A 9,811-nucleotide genomic window follows, 5' to 3' on the forward strand; every position below is an offset into this window, starting at 1 on the left:
ATAAAAAATCCCCTAGAACATAAGTGGATATTGCAATTTTTGGCCCAAGTAGAAAAAATCCATTGATGTAAAGCTTCAGACTTGGGCCAAAAACCATTAAATTTGCATATAATTTCTCTTGTGTGGAAATCCGACTAGATATCATTTACCTCTAGCAAGGTGACTATCAAAGCCGATAACTGGTTCATCTGTTTCACAACATAGGGGATAGGAAGGTCTGGGGAGTGTTCAGTGTTTTTGTGTGCATCAGTACTTCCTTTAACCACATCCTTGAAAGAAGCTGGACCTTTGGAACTAGATCGAAGAAAACGTCCAAGCAATCTTGTGTTAAGGATAATATTTGAATAACATTCAATTCCATAGTCCTGCAACTTGTAGTCCTCTTGCAATGATTTCCCTGCATAAATCAAATTTTGGAGGCTTGCTAGAATACCTAACTGATCTTGAATATTATGCTTAAGAGTTTGAACCCAATCCTCATTCCATACCCTTATGGATACATTTTTCCCATCTAGGGATCTTATAAATATTTGGAGAGTTACTCATTCAGGAATATTTAGGGATCAACAACAGGGATCGATCCCCCTTTTTGACGAGATCTAAAAATTCAAAGGTGAAAGGTGGAGCCATGAAGATTTTCTTGGATTTACTGATAAGGATACCTCTCCATTCAATTGTGATGAAAAAATTCCAACAAGATCCGACATATGATCATGCATGTAGATCTAGATTTGGAAAAGAAATGAATTTGATTATCCCTTCCTTTAAAGGCATTAAAACTCCAATCCATACGGTTCCCAAAAAATGGAAGATCTGAATGGAACTAGGTATTGTATAAAAATACACTATTGTCATATCCTCACACGACCTCATCGATTTGACAGATCAGTCGGTAACAAAAACACCATATTATGACCCTTGGCCCAAGATCCACATGAGTTACTAAGAAAATCATATCTTGCAAAGCGTCCATGCCTTCAATCGTCATAAAAAGACCAGATCCATCAATAATAAATGGTGTTATCCATAGATCCACATTATTTGATGTGCGATCTTTCCTGTTGATATCAGGAGCTTCAGTGATTGTCAAACTAACCCACCAAATCTTTAGTCTGCAGAGAGAAATCATCTTTGTAATACCCCATTCCTTCGCTTTCCATTTCCATATATATGATCCAGGAAAAAAATATTCAGCAGTCCCATGTTTAGATCTGTCCTTAACGACATAGATCCTGTATATCTCACACACATTAAAGATGTCCCAACAGTTTTAAATCCCTGACAGAGGGCTCATAAATATATTCTTAGCTTCAATGCTGCGATAAATATAACCCTTCAAAGGTCTGCCATCTTGAGTCTGTTTGGCATCCTTGACCTTTACAATGTAACTCCATGCGTTTGCCATGGCTTAGATTCGAGCAATTCTATATATATATATATATATATATATATATATATATATATATATATATATATATATATATATATATATATATATATATATATATATATATATATTCCTTGTATGTTTATTGTAATATTCCTTAGTCACCCTTGTATATATATCAAGATTAATAGATATATTCTTCTTTAATGTGGTGCACATTAAGTAAGTATCATAAGCAAAATCTTTCATCTGTCATTATGATTCATCTCAAATAAGCACATGATATAGCTCAGAATATTTATAGATGTGTGGTTAATGATATGTGAATAAGAAATGATGTGGTTTGAAATTTGTTTACAAAGTTAGTGGTAGTTCGACAGTGAGCTTAAGTCTATTGCAGATTCTCAGAATATTCGAGAATCCGACGGACATGGGCGCAGTAAAAAAATTGACCGCGCCCATGTCTGTCGGATTCCCGAATATTCTAGGAATCTACAATCGACTTAAGGATGGCCATAGTTCGATAGGTTTATGAGATTGAGTATAACCCTAGAACTAGACCCACCTTTTAAAAACTAGCATAAGACCATTTCTCTCATATTAATGGCTAACTAGTGAAGGCCTTGTGAGAAACATTGAATGTTTGCCAACACCTTCCTAATCACTCCAATGATGGATTGCCTTAACCTTCTATTCAGATTGAGGAGTTACTTGACGGTATGATTCCAAGCACTAGGATAAAAAAGAATTGATTCAAATGAGATTTGAGGGGGGAAAGTGAAGGAGATCATGAATGAAGGGTACACATAGATATTTGTAGGAAACTTAGCAAATTATGGAGAATTTCTTTCTATCACACTTTGGTGGTTATAGAACCAACTATGGAAAGAAGAAATATGGTGGTTAACAAAGGAGGAAGGAGGCCAAATGGCACAACCTTGATTAGCCTACATGGTTGATCAGCCATGACTAGTCCAAGAGAGATAGGTGCCACACCTTTTTTGATCCAGAGAGGTTGAATTTATCTACCAGAGCCAACATTCGGGTAGAAAAAAAAAGGAGGTTGGGCTAGGGGTATGTTGTAGTGGCTACAACTACCCTCCAAAATTTTTCCCATGCTTCATTTTGAAGCCTCCCTCCTAAATCACAGTAGCTCATCTCGCACTGACCTAGGTACTTGTGCTTTCATTAAGATTTATCTTTTGAATTGTGGCTTGTGTTTTCTCACTTTGTTTACTTCCTAACCCAAAAGTCAGTCTATTGACTTGGTCTCAACCCGGTTCTAGGCTTTCCTTAGTGAACTGTACAATTCTTGAGGGCAACGAACCTTTCTCTCGGGAATTGCACAGTCCAAGTTGACAGTAAGCCTTCAGATCCAAAATTGTGCAGATCTTGCTATCAACTGACCTTCAGTTAGGAAATTGCACAGATCCTAAGAGGTAACCCAGAGACACTAAGCCTAGAAATTGCGAAGAGCTTGAGAGGTAGACCAAAGCTACTCAACCCAGAAATTGCGCAGAAGCGTCTTTCTAAGAAGTTTCTCAATGCATGAGCCAGTGAGTTGCCCAGTCCTCCCCAGAACTGCGCAATCTCTTCGGGAAATGCATGGAAGCTTTCCTGAAAAATCAAAAAGAGAAAAACCATCCCTAGAAAATAGGGATCTGTTTTTAGCAGCCCAGAGGAGACACTTCAGTTATTTTGGAAATCGCCTCCAAGTGTCTTGTTTTCCTTGATTTTTGGCCTTCGAGTCATAAACCCTAAATAAATCAAATTTATTTAATCGATAGTGCCAATTCTAATTTTCACATTTGATCTTGGAGCTCTCGCATTCTTGAGGAGATTAAGGAGCCTTCGATGTGATCGTCATTGCTTTCGGGAAAGTATTTCTTTTCTAGTCTTGTAGTTATTTTTCTGTCACTTTTCTTTGTTTATCTTGTGAGAGTGTTGTTTCACCCATTTTTTTGAATGACCATTGGCATTTTAACTTTTTTTTAGCTTATAGAAGCACTATTTTAAGTTTTTCATTGTCTTTCCTAAGCATTGCATGTATCACCCAATTTTTGCATCAATGGTCATTGTTGAAGTGACTCTCTGCACATGTTTCATTTTCCTTTAGTTTGATTGATTCATTCACTTTTTTTCACTTGCATGCATCATCATTCACTTAGATTTGCAACCAACATTGCACCATCCTTTAGATCTGTTTTATTTCTCACTCCGCTTGGGAAGATCTGGGCTTCCTTGGACCGAATCTATCTTTCCCAAGCATGCATTGTGCATTTTTGGAGCTCAAGGCCTTAACCTTGGCTTCTGGAATTGCATAGAGGTTGCATAGGATTGGCTCCAACTACACACTACGCAATTCCAGGAGCCAACCCCAAGCCTTGGCCACTAAGACTGCATAATGCATAGTCTCTCTTGGCCTATGCCTAGACTGGATTGTGAATTGCGTAGTTCCAGTCAAAAAGACCTCCCAACTGACTATTGGGACTGTGCAAGATGTAGTTCTAGCTGGTGTCCATTCACCTCTATAAACCAGGATTGCGCAATCCCCCCCATCATTTTCCCAGTTTGTTGCTTGGTTTATCCTTGAAGTGCTTTTGGTTTCAAGCTAAAATTTGAATGCTGTGAGTTTCCTCTCTTTTTCCAGGGACACCAGTGGTTGAGAAACTCTCTAGCAGTTATAGGTAACATGGCCTCGAAGAGAGCTACATTAAAGGATACTGTCGATAGTATCATTGGGGAAGCAGTTGAGCAAGTGTCAGTGAATTTTCCAGTTTATGTAGACACTTATTTGTTCATTAAGAAGGGTATGAAGTTAACATAGTAGGAAATCAAGGATACCTTTACATAGGACTTTAAGGAAGACTTAGAGGATCGACAAGTTTATACTAGTATCCACTCATCAGGCTTACATAAGGTTGCATGCAGGTACTACACCTTCCCATTTGCAAACATCATTCATTGTATTGTCTCACACACATTTCCAAAACCTATGACATTGAGAAATACCAGTTGGATAGAGATTTCCACCTTAAGGGCGAAGAACTATTAGCAGATGTATCATTTACCTCAACCGATGAACTGCATGGACACACTTTTCTATGCCCCATCGTTTTGTGAACACTAGAGATATTGCAAAGCACTAGGTGAAAGAGTTGTCAAAGTTAAAAATAACACCCAATCACGTTTACAAGACAAAGTCTCTCAGAAATTCTTACCAGTTCTTGATCATATTTGGATGTCGAATATATGTTCAAGAGAGAACGAAGACATTTATTGAAAATTGGGTGGTTGTGTTGGACTAGTTGGTGAGTGATGGAAGGCCATTCAACTAGTCTGATTTGTTTCCTCTTCAATTGAAATTCCATGTGTCTAATGCCTATAATTCACCCAAGGATGAGTAAGCAAGATTCTACATGTCCGCGTATTTAGTTGATGCAATATGTGCCCAACATCAGTTTACTGGCCTGAGTTGAACATGGACACCGAAAGAGATTGTAGTCAACATTTATTGCAAGTTTCTTTCTGACTGCAACTGTTGAGGATTTATGGCGAGGTTGATTGACCATTTCATTATTACGTTGTACAAGTTGATCTTTGAGCAGGATCCACCTTGCATGTCCCAAGAGGAGATGGATCTAATACTTGACATTACAGATTGGTATGCCTCACCCGTTGGCACCTTCATCAAGATGTTTGGCGAAGAAGCCTTTGCATGTTATACCAAGGTATGCCATGTACAAGTTGGTCATGCAAGGGGTCTCATACCACATCTCCACAGGATTATCAGTAGGGCTGCTTAGGAAGAAGACACCATGGCCCACCCTTCCTTTGTGGATTGGATTATATGATATTAAGATATTGAAGGATGCAGATGCTGAAGCTATGGAAATAGTGAAATTCAAGTTCGAAACCAAAGACTTTAATCCGTATGATCCCCATGGTATTTGTAAGAACCATTGCACAAAGGTGTACTATCCATGGATCCATGAGACATTTCATTGGCATGAGGAGGACCCTTGGAGATACTATTACAATGACCCCAAGCTCCATGAGCCGGTTAATATAGCCACAACTTGGAAAGCTTCCCTACATGCACCAACAACGCAGGAAGTAACAACAACAACAATAAGTGGAAAACCAAAATAAGACAAAGGTAAGAGGAAGATTACTAAAATTCCAGAGGTTGAGAAAAGCTATAAAATGAAAGCAGACCCTATCACTGAGAAAGTAGATTTGGCAGTGGAGGAAAAGAGGGAGTAGCGACTGAAGAGAGCAGAGCGAGGGAAGAAAGAAAAGCAGAGGCTGGAGGAAGCAAAACTAAAGTTGCAGGAAATAGAGAATAAGTTGAAGGAAGAGCAAGAGCTGAGAAGGAGAGAGAGGGAAGAGAAGTAGAAACAAGAGGAAGAAGAAAGGAAAGGCACAATGACAGAGCAGACAACGCCCATATAGGTTGAGGAGTTAGAACAACTGACAACTGAATAAGAGGGTGAGTAGGTGCAGGATCATGAGCTTTTTCAATAGTTTGAGAAATTGATTAAAGTGACGGACATGGATTTAGGACAAGAGCCATAGGACCAAGACACTGACCTCATGCAGAGAGATGATGATGTCATATCTTAGTCTCCACCACCTCTAGTGTTAGAACTAGTCCCAAGCAAGCAAGGAGAGGTTGTTATCCTTGATGATGATTTGGTGATGGATGTGTACAATCTATCATTTGACGAGTTGCAGAAGAAGGTTTTATGGGCACGAAGAAATAAATTCCCGGATGATCACACATCACCTACGTTCATGAAGGAAAGGGTGATAGTATCAGATGTCAAAAAGCATCCAGTTTCCATGCCCGATGCCACTTTGGCTTATGCAAGAGCCTCAAACTCAAATGTCAAGTTCTTGTTAGCCAAGAAGGAACATATGGAAAATAACTTGCAGACGGCCAGACAAGATGTAGAAAAATCCAGAGGGCATAACACATGTCTCACAATGGCAGAGATGAGGAAAGCGATACTTGTTGAAGTATCAATACTTGAGTACCATGTGGAACCTCTATGATGGATTTGTCACCGTGCATAAGGTGGTTGTCCATCTACATGGCTTACAATAGTGTAGAAAAATGTTTGTCCAAACTCTCAGGGACATTCATGCTACCATCACCCATGTGCAAGTGTGGACAATGTGGTACAAAGGGGCCCCTCTTTACTTTCCAAAGATGATGAAGCTGTAGGTAGAGCTAGTCAAAGAAAAATGTCCATATGTTGATCCAGAACTATGAGCAACTCGCCCCATTCGTTAGAAACATATAGGCTTCATATGCACGATTCTATAAGAGTTTGGATGTCATGGTAATGACACAAAATATCCTATCAATCGGTTCCCTCACCGAAGCTAAGCACAAGAACCAAGTTTGGCTAGAGATCGACAGGTACATGGAGTAGCTAAGGCGAGTAGCCACCAATAATGACTTGGAGCTGAGCACAAAAATCAAGCAGAAGTACATTGGTGGTCCTATTATGGTCAATACCACATTGTACATGCTTCAGGATGAGTTGGAAAAAGGTTCCAAGTCCATATACCCATAAGCTATGGAAGTAAGAGCTCGCTATTAGAAAGACACCATCAAGCAGTTTGGGGACATCATTGCACAGTACCAAGCTTGGCATCCGTACGTGACTGAGAAGCATCAAGTGGAGGTGGCTGAGTTGGTCATTCCCCAAACTTTTGAGTCATAGTGTTTTGTCTTGTTAGGCTGTATATAGCTTATTTTGTCTCACATGGGTACATGTGGAAAATGTATATTATTTGTAAATATGTTGTAAGTGAAATTCCAAGTGTCATTAGTGGAATATGAACAATCATTATGTAATGTAACGAGTTATTTGTAAAGACGTTTAAGAGTCATGAGGGTAGTCAAAGAGTCACAAAGGGGAATGTCTAGGGTCACCCCACCCTTTGTTATAAATAGAACCTCATAACTCATAGAAGGGGTGCGGGGGAGCCAAGCTTTTGGGAAGGCTTAGTCTTAGAGAAGGATTGGGAATATTGTGACGAGCCTTGGCTTCTCCATAAGGTAGAGAAAGTATAGTTCTTTGGAGGAGCATGTGTTCTTGACTGTAGTGTTCCACTATTGGGGCTAGTGGCTATCAATGGTGCACGTATGGATGAAACTTTCACTTATAATAATAATAACAGAGGCAACACGCTTTCATGCATATGTTGTTATTTTAATTGGACTAATCTGGTTGCTTTAGCAATGTATGTCATTTAACTTATGCATTGTCTTATGGACTACTTTGTATGCAATTGTATGAATCCTGTTGAATGGGCGTTGTTAAATTAACCCATAACTTTAACTTGTGGACTATTCTGCGTATTAGCCTGTGATGCCATTCTGCTCATGTGTTCCTTTCAATTTGCGTACTATTATAGGCTTCTAAGGGGCACACTTCCTTTTCCCCTCCATGTGTGAGAAACCCCATGCATCTCACTTGACTCATTGTAATGTCACACACTTTCTTCCACCCAAAGTCATCATACTTATCTCTGTGCACTACCGCGGTCAAGATACTACATTACCACCCACTACTGGGAGTCCTACTCCAAATGGCCTGACATCTAGTTGGGACTTCTTACCAGGCTGATCCCCTTGAATGTTGGCGGGTCTAGCACTATCAACATTTCTGGTGTTAGAAGGAGGTCCATATGACAAGTTGAGCCCTTGCAGTCTGTTTTGAATTTCTGCACATCATTCATGACTTATACCACAATCACAACCCCGACATGTTTTTCTGACGTTGTTGATTTCGATGTGTCGATGGGTGTTATATGTGACTTGTATAGATACAAATTTGATGGTGAAAATGGAATACCCATGTTAATTCATGCAATTTCCTTTTTGGGCTTCTGTGACAGGAATGATATCCCCTCGGATGACATTGCTTGTGGGTTTTTCGCTTTCATGTTCGAAGGGTGCGTCAAGAAATGGTGTCACACATTTCCCGCAACCTCTATATAGTTTTTATATCACATGTTCATAGAATTATTGATCCATAAACCGCTGTGGATATTCCACTGGACAATTCGTCACAACAGATCTGATAATATTATGTTAAAAATATGAGATTCTACACTATTACAGTTTTATTTAATTTCTAGATCTATCAAATTAACTGTAATTAATGTATACATATAAAAGTAATTCAAGAAGAAAAGTAGAGAATGAAAAAATAAGCTCACACACACATAATACACAATATATGCTCTCTGGGAAACCCTTTCAGGATAAAACCCAATTGGAAGGTGAGGCCGCTTCGCTCTCTTTCTCTGTTTGGAAATATGGTTTCAGACAAAAAGAAGTAATATTTTTGGCCCATGGGATACTATAGTGCATAGATCCTCTTTGTTTTCTCTACCTCCTATCTCTCTTGGCTATATTTTCTTAACTATCAAACAAAATTCTCTCAAAAGAATGGAATGCCTCTTCCTCCTAGTGGCCTAGTAATAGCACAACCTGATAGCCTACTAGTGGTTAAGTTTGACTAATTCAACTCTTAAATAGAGTTACAAAATAGACTCTTCTAGAGTATTTAACATAAAAAACACATGGATATCACATTTTCAATTAATAATGGAGGTTGACGTGGCATCCTCCTGAACTATGGGTGTGAAAATAGGAAGGTCACTTCTGAGTGGCATAACTTTTGCATACAAACTTCATTTGATGCAATAATTACACCATTGGAAAGATTTGTGTGTGTAGAATAGCATGAAAAGGTGCAATGCTATTATGAAAAAATTTTACCCCCCAAAAATGTTGTTTGATGCCTCAAAACGCTCCCGGAAGGTTTCAGACCCCGTTTCGCCAAACTAAGTCCCGCTGGTAAAAACAGTCCCACGAGATGATTCCTCCACCTTTTCCACTCCAAATGCATCGAGATGGATGAGAAAAAATACAATAATAAAATTTGGATCAATTATGCCATTCTTTCATTATTTATGACTGTAAAGCACTTCATCACAAAATTTTAAAATTGCGAAAACCACTCGATGAATTACTTGAGCAATTTTATGATTGTTTTCTTCATTACTATTTTGAATTTCCAGAAGATGAAGTTGACTAGAATATTTTGGAAGGAATATTTCAATATCTTGTTTACATCTATGATAATTGGCACAAGTTACAAACTTCTAACTATCTCCCAACATACCTCGGTGTTGGAGCTGTCACATTTGAGACGAACGAGGTTGTTGTCCCAAGTGACCCTCCATCCCCTTCTCATCAAACAACTATAGCTTTGCAAGATAAGGTGGGAGAAGTTGTGAACCCACCTTTTGAACTGTCACAATATCCTCCTACCTCACCCACTCTATATGTCTGCATAAATTTGGACTACAATCCTGATGTTTGTCACTTAGTCTCAT

This window comes from Pinus tabuliformis, chromosome 1_2 (assembly GCF_031772625.1).
Source record: "Pinus tabuliformis cultivar Carrire ecotype Pingquan chromosome 1_2, CPIR1, whole genome shotgun sequence".
Taxonomy (NCBI): Eukaryota; Viridiplantae; Streptophyta; class Pinopsida; order Pinales; family Pinaceae; genus Pinus; species Pinus tabuliformis.